This window comes from Lynx canadensis, chromosome B2 (genome assembly GCF_007474595.2).
Source record: "Lynx canadensis isolate LIC74 chromosome B2, mLynCan4.pri.v2, whole genome shotgun sequence".
NCBI lineage: Eukaryota > Metazoa > Chordata > Mammalia > Carnivora > Felidae > Lynx > Lynx canadensis.
In genome coordinates, this window is record NC_044307.1 from 121599113 (window position 1) to 121612872 (window position 13760).

Consider the following 13760-nt stretch of genomic DNA (forward strand, 5'->3'; position numbering starts at 1 on the left):
ATTTTTGTTATGAAATAAAGATCTGACTGCATATATATTTTTTCCAGTGGATAGTCAACTGTCTCAATACCATTTACTGATTAATTACCCTTTTCCAACAGAGTTGAAATGCACCTTTATCATTTAATAGATTCCTTTAAATACATAGATATGTTTTCTATTTTTATTTTTTTTTAATGTATATTTATTTTTGAGAGCAAGAGAGTGTGAGTGGTGGAGGGGCAGGGAGGGAGGGAGACACAGAATCTGAAGTAGGCTCCAGGCTCTGAGCTGTTAGCACAGAGCCTGACTTGGGGCTCGAACTCATAGACTGTGAGATCATGACCTGAAGTTGGACACTCAACTGACTGAGCCACCCAGGTGCCCCTGTTTTCTATTCTTTTCCACTCATATTCTGTCCGTCCCTGCCCCAATTCTATACTATATTAATTATTGTTGCTTTAAAAAAATATTTTTAGTGTTTATTTTTGAGAGAGACAGACAGACAGACAGACAGAGTGTGAGCAAGGGAGGGGCAGAGAAAGAGGGAGACACAGAATCCGAAACAGGCTCCAGGCTCTGAGCTGTCAGCACAGAACCCAACGTGGGGCTTGAACTCATGAACCATGAGATCTTGACCTGATCTAAAGTCAGATGCTTAACCGACTGAGCCACCCAGGCCCTCCCATTACTGTTGCTTTTTTAATGTGTTTTTAGATCTGGCAGTTAAATACATGATTTTTTCTTTTGCAACACTATGTCATGCTCCTGCATTTTATTTTTCAGGTGAAATTTAGAATTTGATTAACTTTCTTAAAAATTATCATTAGCTATCGATTGGAATAACATTGAATATGTAGATACATTTGAGGAAGATCGACTTCTTTATACCACTGAGCCTTTCCACCCACGCAGTTTTACATTTGCTTGTCTTTTTTCTCCATCTTCTGTCTCCACTTCTCTTCCTATGTCACTTTGTTATCCGCTAGTGAACATTATTCTCTTCCTTACAGGATATATCAGCTCATTGTGTCAGTTCACACCTTACCCGATTTTATTGCCAGAAAAGAGGACTGTTCTTTTTCCCAGCTGCACCTCAGTAAGTCCTAGAGTAGGACACTCTTTGGCCTTGCTTGGTCACTTACCCTCTTCCTCACCAATCACAGGAGCCAGGAAAGTGGAGTCGTGAGTGCAATCAGGAGAGGTAAACTGCACAGGGATTTGAGCAAAAACAGTATAACATAAAGAATTTTTAACTATCACAGGAAATTGGGAGTATTAACGGGCTGGCCAGCAAGAAACAAAGAAAACACAAAAGAATCTAGAAACCGCACATTTGAGGGGCAAGCACTATTCCAGGGGCTGGGTTGGAGATTCAAGGAACAGACTTGCGCACTCTCCCCTCGCCCCCAATACAGCTGAGTTCCAGGCCTTATTGGAAAGAGCACGGCCATGGCTCACTGAAATTTGGTAGGATGCTTTCCAGAGAGAAGTCATAAGAAATCCACCTTCTAACTGCTGCAGAAAGCAGTTCACAGAAGATGTCTCCCGGGGGAGGCTCTCCTACAAAACCTCACGATAGGGAGCAGGGGTGGTGGCTACCTGTGCTGTAGGAGGCAGACACCAGAGAAGCTGCTGACGCTGTAGGAGCCCCATGAACTACAGAAACCTGCCTGACCGCTGGGCTCCATAAGCATCTCTACAACAGAACGATGCTGTATTTCTATGGAAGAAGACACTGCTATCCTCCTTACCAGTAAAATGCTCACCCTTTTCCCAAAGAAGGAGACACAGGGTCCTCAGATTCATCACATCCATTGCTAGCTATATTACTTAGTCCTCAGGTTCAGTCACCATTCCACTGAATATTGTTACTTAAAGACTAATTGTAAGGTTAACTTACGTAGCGAGTTGCATTGTGGCCTCAGGAGATAGGTCTACGTTCTAGTGGCCAGTTCCTGTGAATGTGTCCTTTTTTGGAAACAGGGTCTTTGAAGACATCATTCAATTAGGGATCTTGAGATGAGGTCATCCTGGATTTACAGTGGGCCCTAAATCCAATGACTGGTGTCCTTATGAGAGAAAAAAAGGCAGGGGCGGGGGCAGATTTGAGCTACAGACACACACAGAGAAGACAATATGAAAACAGAGGCAGAGATTGGAGTGACGCATTCATAGGCCGAAGGATGCTAACGATTACCAGGCTGCCACCAGAAGCTAAGAGAAAGACATGGAACACATTCTCTCTCAGAGCCTCCAAAAGAAACCAACACTACCCACACCTTGATTTTGGAATTCTGGCTTCCAGAACTGTAAGAGAACAAATTTCTGTTGTTTTAATCCATCAGATTTGTGGTACTTTATCACAACAGAACTAGGAAACCAACACAGCTTCCAATAACTTGAATGTCAAGTAAAAACAGGAATGAGATAAAGGGATAAAATGATCAGTAAACACAAATGAACGCGTAAGGTATAATAAGCCAAGAGAAAACATGCAACGATACTGCATTTCTGTAATTGTTCACAAGGTCACAGTTAGTGACCTACAGCTTTCACTTCACTACCCATTCTGCATTTCCCTACTGTCAGCTGGGACCTCAGTCAGGTGGGATTCTTTGCTTGGTGGAGTGGCCCAAACCTTCATTTCCAAAGGATCTCAGTCTTCTAACGCCCTACCATTTATTTTTGGTTGCTATAAATTTTCACTCACTTTAATATCAGACACAGAAGTACGAAGAGGATTCCTGAGACTCTTCTGGGTTCTAGACTGTCTTTCTTGCCTCCACTGTGTGTAAGTAACCTAGTGTCCCAAACAGTGTCACCATTTAAGAATATCATCTCACTAACAGTTTACAGCTTTGGGTAGGGATTTTACTTGTTGTTGCTAATTTAGTAAATATAAGAGGGAGTTCAAAATGCCTCTAATTAGTTTGTGTGTGCCTTTTCTGTATACTTTATTTATATAAATAAATGTCATAATAGTTTCTTTGTATATTTATATGTTATTCATGCAGTAAACATTTGGTAGAAGTCATATATATATATATATATATATATATATACACACGTAGTGATATATATATATATATATATATATATATATATACATACACACACAATTAGTGTATGTGTATATACATATATATCTCTATGTACATACATACATACATACATACATATTACTCCAGCCAGTAAATTACCTGTTTTTGGTTTTTGTTGCAGCGGTATAAGGAACCCAAAATGGCCAGATGGTAGTCTCGTCTTCCAATTTAGCGAAACCATTGATATATCTCAGGAAAGAAGCATTCTCCCTTTGGGGACTAGGGTCTCTACTCCGGCAGCAAAGTTTCCAGGTAAGGGAGGGAAAATTTCTGAGGGGATTATAAGGTGAGGTTGTGAGAAGAGCCGCTCCCACTCCCATACCTTGATTCCAATGTATTATGGCTATGGAAGCGAGGGTACCATGTGATGATCTCTGATGCAAAACATATCCTGTAAGACAGGCTTTCATTTCTTTCCAGGGTGTTGCCTCTCAGCTGGGCTATGGCTGAGGCTTCAGTAAGTCATTTCACTGTTCAGTTCAGCCGGCGACGGGGTTTGTGGTAAGGCCCGTTAATTTCCTATGCATGGACGCATGGCTGCACTTCCTTTGCCGTGAAATGAGTTCCCCGATAGGATGCGGTGCCGTGTGGAATGCACTGCTGGTAGATGGCACACCATTTTGTGAGTCACAAACACTAGGTGCTGGCAGAAACATTATGAGCAGCAAAGACTATCCATTTTTGGGGTACAGGAGTACTCCAATAAGGATGAATCTTTGCCCCCTCAAAGGTGGAAGAGGTCCCGTATGATCAATCTGCCATCAGACAGCTGTTTTTAGTAGCCCAGGGAGAGGGGGCCGGATCAAGGACTTGGTGTTGCTTTCTGCTCTCTCTCTTGACAGCAGTGTCAGCAAGGGGAGCCTCGGTAAGGAGACATTCAGATTGTTGAGTGTATACATAGCCTGCATCCCCACCACCATGGCCACTTTGTTCAAGGGCCCACTGAGCAAGCCCTGGGTGGCTAAGCAAAGAGGCTGCCTGACATCCAGAGACAGTGCCATTTCACCCACCTGATTATTAAAGTCTCCTCTGCAATGGGTACCTGTAGTGTGTATCCAAATGGTACACACGGATCTTCACAGTGTGTGCTCATGAAAAGAAACTTATCTATATACCTCTTCCCCACACTACCTTGTCACCAATCTTCCAATCTTATTCCTTTCCGAGTCCCTGTACATCTAGAAGAAACCACTAGCAATTGCAACTCCCACTTGGACCCACATTAGATTGGAGGTAGGTAAAGAGCAAACATAGTTCTCCAAATAAGAGGTGTAAGTACTTTTCCCAAAAGAAGAGAGGTGTTCTTGGCTGACAAACCAATAACTGTTCCCTACATGTTACCCTTTGGCTGTTCAGTGCGCACACACACACACACACACACACTGGTTTTCACATAGCTGTAGTTTCTCTTAACATAAAGCAACTATCCCTTATGCAATTGACAATGTACTCAATCCCTACCCAATGCTAGAGGAAAACTCAATGTCACCTGCAGCCCAAATTCAGGATCTTTGAGTGTAGCCAATCTTGATAAGGACCAGATCTAGCTAAATGATAATGATAATGGATTTTTTCCCCAATGCACAAATATATAATAGAGAGGGGTGGGGAACAGGATAACAAAACCTAATAAGAAAGGGCAAAAAGGAGACTCACTGTGCCATGGTTGAGCATATACCGTATAATGTAGAATAAGCGTAAGAAGGACTTCTCTTCTCCAGGAGAAAACTGAGATCTCTTGTCAGTCACTCAAAGTGCCAAGATTTCCTTTATCTATTATCCTCAAAGGCTGTCCTTTAGAGAAGTAGTGAAAAGGAATTTCCTGGGACTTCCCTGGCAACTGAATTCATCTTTCTGCAGATCCCAGGACTGGGATGTTGTCTTTGAGACAGCACAGCAGTAGAGGCCTTTTGCAAGGCTAAAGGCTTTCTGGCAATCCCTTAAAATTTATTTGGCTGTCAGTCAATGTCATTTAGGGGAAATCCATTAGCTTGTTATCAGAAATCTCATTTAGACAGCAAGCTTTAAATAGGGACTTTGCCCTTCTTGTTTCAATCTCTTGGAAACTGGCCTGGCAACTCTACTCTGTCAATCACCCTAGATCTTAGTTCACTGTCTTTGCCACAGACTTTATCTGAGGGCAGGGAGGGAAGCAGGCTGGGATTGTAAAGCCAGGTTACAGCTTCAGACTGTCCCCTAAGTTGTACCTCACTCAACTGGCACAATGGGAGAAGTTATCTTTCAGTTGGTAAGGGGGCACAGCAGAAGATATTTGAGAAGAGCCCCGAGGAATGAGACATCCCTGACTCCATTGTCCTGCTGGGTCTCTGCAATCCTGTTTAGTGTTTTAACCTTATGAGGGATGAAGCGGGGGGGGGGGGGGGGGGGGGGGCAGAAAATCTAACTGTTTCAATTGGCAGAGTAGATATTATCTGGTCACTATCAACACAAGATAACTAACCCACTGGCAGAAAGGACTCCTCTTACCAGCTACATAAGTACCACTTTATTATTGCCCATCTCCTTCTGAGTGGCCCTGCTGAACCAGTCTGTCTCTCTCAGAGCACCAAGGGAGTAAGAAGTAGCCAATATATTCCAATAGCTTGATTAAAAAAAAACAAAAACGAGTTTTCATAAAGCTAGAAGCCTTAGTGGACACAGATATCTGTTGTGAAGGATCACTTCTTGCTTGTTTGTTTTTAGTTATCAACTCAACACAGACAAATGTTTTCATAAATAGAAAACTGCATGCTTAGGGGCCACATTAATGTCAAATTACTAAAAGTTTTCAAAATGCTCCTCTCAAATTTCTATACCTATTTCATTGCTGATCAGTACAGTTTACAGACTGGCTTTGGTCCATACATCATATTTTAAGGAGCACTTATCTAACAGATAAATCTCACTAGGTTCCCAGCCTAGGTATCAATTTCTGTATTAATGGAGAGTCTTGGTTCAGAACATATACTGTATATTCTAACCTTACCTACCACCTGAATAATGAGTAATATTATAATCTTACCTGGCACCTAAATAATGGAGCACATTCTAAGACCAATGAAGCCCACTGACTCTATCTCATTGTTTTACATCTTCTGTGGTGAAGTGAATTTCTTGGTCAGAGGAAGGGTGTAAGGGCTAATGTGATAGGTCTATGGAGAATGGGACTTGCTTGCAGCAACATACATCCATTTCCCGGATAAGGCACTTGTAGTGAGACAAACTGTCGACTAATCTATGACAAAAGGGAGTCTGAAGTAATCGACTGGCTTCATACCAGGTATCTTGCTGGTCCCCTGAAAGAAAGCTGCCTCATGAAGACCTTAAAATTGGTCACCATTGATGTGAAATTGACTTTTCAGCCTTGGCACTAATCAGGGGATTAAAGCCTTTCCCTTGCCATTTCCTTGGCAAATCAGACCATGTTACACTACAGCTTAAAACCCATCACTTCCTCTAGCACTTGGAAGAAAATCCAAACTCCCTTCTGTGTCTACAAGGCACTGAAGGTTTAAGGCCTGACTTTGTCTCCAATTTCATCTGATGTCACTCTTTCCCTTGATTAGATCAGGACGCTCCATCCACGCTAATGCTTCGGCATAGCAAACTCTTAGCATATCTTGTTCCCTCTGTCCGGCACACTCTCTGAACATCCCTTCCACTCCCATAGCTTTCAGTTAACAGCTGAAATGTTACCTCCTAAGAGTCATCACCCCAGTATGACACAGACATTACTTTCCAGTCAAGCCTCGTTTATTTTCTTCATTTATACCTAACCAAGCTACAATTATTTAATATTATTCGAAAATAAGTTAGTACAAATATTGCAGCAAAATGGAAATTCCATTCATCTACAGAGCTTTTTAAATGCTCAGATATTTTTTGAATACTTAGAGTAGGAAGCAAAAGATCAAGAGCCATCCTTAGAGACCCAATAGATAATAAAATACCCAAATGGTTGCATACTCCCAAATGCCCTGAAGTCAGCCCTTGCCTTCATTCTCAAACGGATAGTGGCATTATCATTTTTCATCCACGATTCACACCAATCAGAGACCAGATACCCATGACCCCGCCTTGTGGCCTTTTGTTAAATCAGAGCTGCCCGTCGGCCTCTTCTGTGGCCAGAGGCTTCTGGCTGCAGCTGAGCTCGGGAGCAGAGGCCCGTGCCAGCCTGAAGAGTGGGACTCCGGGGGCGCCGCGGGGTTCTGCGCTGCCTGGCGCTCCCCAGGCCGTTACCCGAGTCTCGCTCCCGCGGGCAGCGCCTCTCAGGCCACCCCCGAGAGCTCATCGGACCCCAGCGCGGCCGTTCAAACTGGCGAGTGTGCGCCTCTCGGGGTCCCCGGATTCCAGGGCTACTTGGGCGCGGAGCCGTGAAAGAGTCTCAGTCCCCAGGCGCCCAGCTTTCGAGTGACCGCCCTCCTACGCCCGTCGGCCTGAGCCACCGTTTCTCCTGCTGGGCTCCCCAGCCCTAGCCTGCAGCCGCCCTCGCCCCGGTCCATCCTTCCAGGATCTGACTGCGCCGCGCATAAGCCTCTGAAGTGCTCGGGCTCCCAGGCGGAGTCCTGACCGCAAACCCAAGTTGAGTAAGGAATAGGGAAGGGAGAGGCGACAGAAGTGTGACCTAAGCTCCCTGCCTCTATCTGTCTATCTATCCATCCATCCATCCATCCACCCATCCACCCATCCTTCTATCGATCTGTCCATCCATCCTTCCGCTATCATCTCCTGCCGCTGTATTTTAGGACTAGAATTAGAATTCCTTAATGAGAGGTTTATCATGACGTCGTAAATTAACGCGTTTAACTGAAAAAGCGAAAATAGGACTTTTTCAGACAGAAAATGTCTTAGAAAATAAATTTACTTGTTGAGAACTAGTTTTGCTAATTGCGTTAAATGGTGGACCTTGAAGTTGAACGAGCTAACGAGAAAGTTCTAAGGTTCTGACAAAAAAATTAAAATCCATTTATACTATACTGTATGCCAGGAACAACGAACTCCTGTTTAGAGATGAGCTAGAAAGGTACAAAGATCACGCAATCTTTTCAAAACCTTTTTAGGCGGTCCTCCAGCAAAAGAAGTCTAGCCCAGTAGCAGTCCCTGCCCCCAACACCCGGACGTCGCCAAGCCCAAGAGCGGGAGGGGCCTACCTTGGGGGACTAGGAAGGAGGAAGGGAAAGTGGGGAAAGGGGCGGGGGAAAGTGACGGGAGCAGTGAGAGCCGGAAATGAGTGGCTAGCGAGGAGCCCAGGGGCGCCCTGTCCGGCGGCGCTCTAGCCCCCGCGCACTGTCTCTATGTTCCCCCTGCGTCTGGTCTATTTATTGTCGCGGGGAAGAAGCGGCCGCCCAGTACCCGGAACAACAAAGCACGAAAGACGGAGCTCGAGCCTCGGGGGCTCCTAGCAACGGGTCGGGGCGGGAGTTCCATGGAGACTGGGGAGCGCGCCCGCCTCATCATCATCCTTGTCCTCCAGCTTATCCTCCGCGTCCGACGTAACCGGCAGCAGCGCTGCCGCCGCGTTCTCTGCCGCCGCCCCCTCTTCCCACGGTAACCCCGTAGGCGACCCTGGGCGGGGGGAGCGCGGGCGACCGGGCGGCCTGAGCGCCGGGTGCCGGGCATCTGGGCGCCGGGGCTGGCGTGTGCGAGCCGGGCCGTACGGTTGGTGGGGTGTGCGGGGGCGGACGACCCGAGGAGAGGAACTAAGGTGGGAGGAATTGGTCCGGGGGCCGAGGGAGGGTCTACTTCTTACGAGGACCGGGTGATATTTGGGGAGCTCATCAGGGATAACGGCGTGGGGGGCGGGGCGTCCCTGCCTGCGAGCTTAACCGAGCGGGGTGTAGCAGAAGAAAAGAGGTGTTTTATTTTTCCTGTTAGCCACCCCTGGGAAAGACAGAAGGGAGATTCCCCATCCGTTTCTGTGAAGCCCTCACCCTGGAGAAGAAGAATCGTGCAAAGATGCTAGGGGTCCATTGCTTCCCAGAAAACTTCCAGCGGCCTCTGCCGCGGCGGGAATGCTACCAAATAGCATCTTCCCCGGTTACTGGTGCCGGCGATGCCAACAGCCCCGCTTTATTATTATTATTATTATTATTATTACCCAAATTAGGTTTGATGAAGGGTCCGGAACTGAGGAAGATAAAATGAATTGTGGGCAGAGCTAAGCGAGGATCAGAATTGGGATAAGCGCTTAATGATAGACCGTAAGAGCCCTAAAAGTAATTTAATCGAGAATGACGGTTTTTAAGACTCCTTCAGCCGCGGTGTGCATCTGCGGGCTCTGTCAGTGTGCTCATTGCAATAAGACTCAGACTGCAGCCAGCCAGTTCACATCTGTGAGCTCTCTGGCTGCGTCTGTCACCTGCAGTTGCAAAGCGACACTGGCAGTTAACCAGCGTGGGCTTCTGTATTTTAGGGTTAAGAACAGTACCTTAAAATTGGCTGAAGGTAAAAAAGAGAGAGAAACAAGCCTGGTGTGATTTTTGTGTGAAGAACCAATTACAGAATCCCTGAGAAAATTGAAAAATAGAAATACAAGGAAAAGATTTAGCAGTCGGAGCGTAGTCTGCTGTCTCTTTTAAAGTTTGAGAAAATGGCAGGCCATTCAAATGGAGAAGGGACTTTTATCGCTATCTGGTTTAAAGAATTATTTGCAGTTTGATACCTCCAGGTAAATATTTGTCAGCTTATATGATCTCTGTGCTTTACATCACTATTTAGTGGTTTTATACTTTCCCGAATCATTCCAGGTCAGTAAATGAGGTTTCCCTATGGCATACTGAAATGGCCACATATTCAAGAGAATATCATCTTCATGTCCAGTGAGAATAAAGCTCTTTATATAAAGTTGAGGACAACAATGAAAATAAAACTGATAAATCACAGAAGCAATTATGTCAACCACAGCTTCTGTTTGTCTCAAGCTTTTTTTTTTTTTTGGCTAAGCTGGCTTGTCTTAAGCAAAATGTGTCATCCTTATTCTCAGCCCCCTCTTTTCATACTCTTTGCCTTCGAGATCAGAAACTAATGGTCTGCTAATAAGTGCTCTTGATTGGTTCACTATAGCCAGAATAGCGTTTTTAACACAGGCATTTTCATGGAGTTGGGGTTCAGTATCTCTTGTTAAAGGACTTTCATGGATGTGCAAAGAGGTGGGCAGTTATCTTTAATGGAAAGTATAAACATTGGGAGATTTAGAGTTGCGTTTTAAGATTCTAAGAGGAAAAACCCAAGATTGTCACCTTTAGGTTAATGAATCAAGGATTGTTTAATCTTTTCATAAAGCTCTTCTTCTATGAAGGATATCCTGGGGGAGGACCACACTTGAAGCTGTTGGATGTTGAGTCCCAAGATTTCCATAGTGCACATGAGACTTAAGTGAATTCCCTCAATCACAGGGTTGCCATCACATACTTCACCTAGACCTGTTTGTGGTTCCCTGTCTGTTCTGTGTTTGAGTGGGGGTCAGGCCCTAGCTTCCACCTTTAGTAGCAATCCAATTTCTGTGTTCCCTGCTCTCTACTGTAACATTCCCAGTGTTTGGTGTTGTTTTAGTTCCTATCCTTATTTAATCATGTAACAGTCCAAATGATTTTTTGGGCTATTTGTATTGTTTGCTTCTTACGGAGTTTTCGGTATACATCCTTGGGCTATATATCCTTTTCATTAATGTTAACTTTGTTGTATTTTCCTTCTTCTGTATCCCTCCCCTTTATTTGTAGAATTGAAGTGGTCATGTCAGATGTTATGTATTCATTCTGTTTGTGCAGAACAGCAGGTTAAGAGCCTCATGCTGGGACTGTATTGAAATAAAGCACGTAAAAAATATTGTCACTTTTCAGAATTAAAAGGTGTTTTACAAGTTCAAGTGGTAGTACTATAATTATAGACACAGTCACTTTTTTAAAGGTTAAAAGTATTGTAGAGCTCACTGTGTTTTTAATTGAACCTCAGATTTTCATAATTTTTATTCTGAAAACCTTCTTAGTATCAGTCTTTTCTGATCATTTTGCATCTGAATATTTAACTGAAATTACATTTTGCCAAGTTTGAGGGAACAATTTAAGTGATTCCCACAAATTTTTCTTTATGTGGATAATTTTTATATCAAAACTTTTGTGGATATACAGTAGTCCCCTCTTTATCTGTGGTTTTACTTCCTGTGGGTTCAGTTCCCCCTGGTCAGCCAGGGGCTGGAAGCAGACAACCTTCCTTCTGATGTATGGTCGGAATGTCAGTAGTAGCTTAATATTAGGTTATTAGGTCATAGGGCCTACATCATTCACCTCATTTCATCTCAACATCTATGCATTTTATCATCTCACATCACAAAAAGAAGGGCGAGTATAGTACAATAAGATATTTTGATGAAAGACCACATTCACATAACTTTTCTTATAGTACATTGTTATAATTGTTCTGTTTTATTACTATTGTAATCTTTACTGTGCCTTATTTAGGAAATTACGCTTTAACCTAGGTATGTATGTACAGAGAAAAACATAGTGTATATGGGGTTTGGTATTACCTGCAGTTTCAGGCATCCGCTAGGGGTCTTGGAAATATACTCTACAAATGAGGGGAACTACTATATACGTGTGTAGAATGTGCAGAATTTGCTCTAAAGTAGAGCAAATACATATGAAATATGCAAACCGAATGTTATTGGAGAATGTATTCTTATCATGGATGTGGCACATCACTTACAATAAATATTGTATGATCTAGTTGAATGGGTGTCAGCATTGTTTTTAGGCAAAGGGAGCCGGTAAGAATATGGTGATTGATTTCCTTCCGTTGCATCATTGACCATGTGATGAAATATTATTGCTTTGAAAAATAAATTTAAATTGATTTTAGAAGAATTCATAGTAGAATGTTTCCCCCGTGTGTTTAACTGAAGACCTGTAGTGCTTTGAAAATTTAGCTGTGTTGTGACATTGAATTAAAAAATAAGGATTTCCTGAACGTACACTCAGATTTGTTACACCTTTATATGCCTAATGCTGCATCGAGTATGTAAAGCTGGATGAAAGGTGTTTCTTTCAGGGGCTTTTTGTGCTCTTGTAGATAGCAGAGAAATGGACCATACCATGAATACTGAAACACGACACACAAATTGTATTTTAAATCCCTTGTACACACTGCCCGGGTGCTATGATGTACAGATTTCATCATGCCTGATAAAATTAGGACCCTTTCTGGAGGATCAGGACTATGAGTTGCCATCCTATGTCTGCTAATGTCATGCAGGTGTGTGTACATATTTTGAAGATTAACATGTTAATAAAAGGGTATATTTATTTTCTTTGACTTCGGAGGAGTAATCTGGTAGATGAGGGGAACCTTTAATTATCTAATCTAATTAGTAATCTAATCTTGATGCCTACAATTTCAGTTATTTTGGGTTTTTTTTGTTTTTTTGTTTTACTGGCTGCAAATTAGACGCAAAACTTCTCTAACATGATTGGGGATTTTTTTTTTTTTTTTTTAAACCAGTTCAAACAGTAAAAATAATGATTTACTGCCTTGAGTAGCTCCAGTATTTGCTCGCATGAATACCACCTAGGGAAATTTCGAAAGGGTGAAAGAGTATATGCGTGTTTGAGGTCTTGCCAGGCTACGTATACAAATTTGACTTTTGTGATACAACCTTTTATTAAGAAGAAAGATACGGAGTGTGTGTGTCTGTGTAGTTGTGGAAAAAACCAAGATTCTAGAAATAGGTCATTAGTGAAAAAGAATCAGTTTGTATCAGAAGTTATATTCATCTGGTCTATCTTGTGATTGGTGATAAAACTCAAAATTGGCTTCGATGGCTTGTTTTGTATGGGATACCTGCTGCTAGGATCCCATTAATGTTAAACACACTAAAGTGAGTTCTGGGACAGTCGGATGGGCCTTCGTGCAGGAATCAATAATGAAAACTGTTTAAAATTTCACGAAAAAAAAACCAACACAGCACAAAAGTTTGGCTGGCAACTTCAAGCATGCGGTATTCATTCATCAAGCAAGAGTACTGAAAATCAGATTGTTGTACTGAGGACGCTTTTGTCAGGACATGTGTGGATGAGGACTCTTACTGTTTTAATTGTATTTAGCACCATAGAGATCTGCTTATAAACATTGGTCCGTGGTATGTTTTTTTGTTTTGTTTTGTTTTATGTCTGTTTATTTTTGAGCGAGCGAGAGAGAGCAGAGCTTGAGCAGGGAAGGGGCAGAAAGAGAGAGAGGGAGAAACGGAATCGGAAGCAGGCTCCAGGCTCTGAGCTGTCAGCACAGAGCCTGATGCATGACTTGAACCCACAGATTGTGAGATCATGGCCTGAGCTGAAGTTGGATGCTTAACTGGCTGAGGCACCCAGGCGCCCCTGTTTTTGGTTTTTAACTCCCTCGATGAGAACGCATAAAATTTTAAAAGAAGTAAAAATTTGTTTTTGTTAATTAAATAGTTCCAAAGAATCAGGTGCGAGCCTTCTTTTGTTGATAAATACAGGTATTTCATTGTGAGGCAGAACAATTTCAGTCAAAATCAGTTTACTGTTTTCTTAGGATTAGTCTTAATATAGCACTTAACAGTATGGAATCAGGATACAGGCTGTCTGTGTTCAATACAGTGGCCGTGCTGCTTTTGATGATATGGCCTGAGTAATTTATTTCACTGCCTTGATTCCCCAGTTG

General features: G+C 43.0%; 1 protein-coding gene across 3 annotated transcripts in view; it reads left to right on the forward strand.

Annotated features, from left to right (window-relative positions):
• The first annotated feature begins 8348 nt into the window (after positions 1–8348).
• TBPL1 (TATA-box binding protein like 1) overlaps positions 8349–13760 on the forward strand; it is a 35989-nt gene continuing 30577 nt past the window's right edge. For 2 of the 3 annotated variants that reach the window (XM_030316387.2, XM_030316386.1), the window contains exon 1: positions 8349–8630. The gene's annotated coding sequence lies outside the window, so the exon portion shown is untranslated. Of the gene's footprint in view, positions 8631–8723; positions 8788–13760 lie in introns of those variants that run through there. The other variant, XM_030316388.1, reaches the window with a different exon arrangement.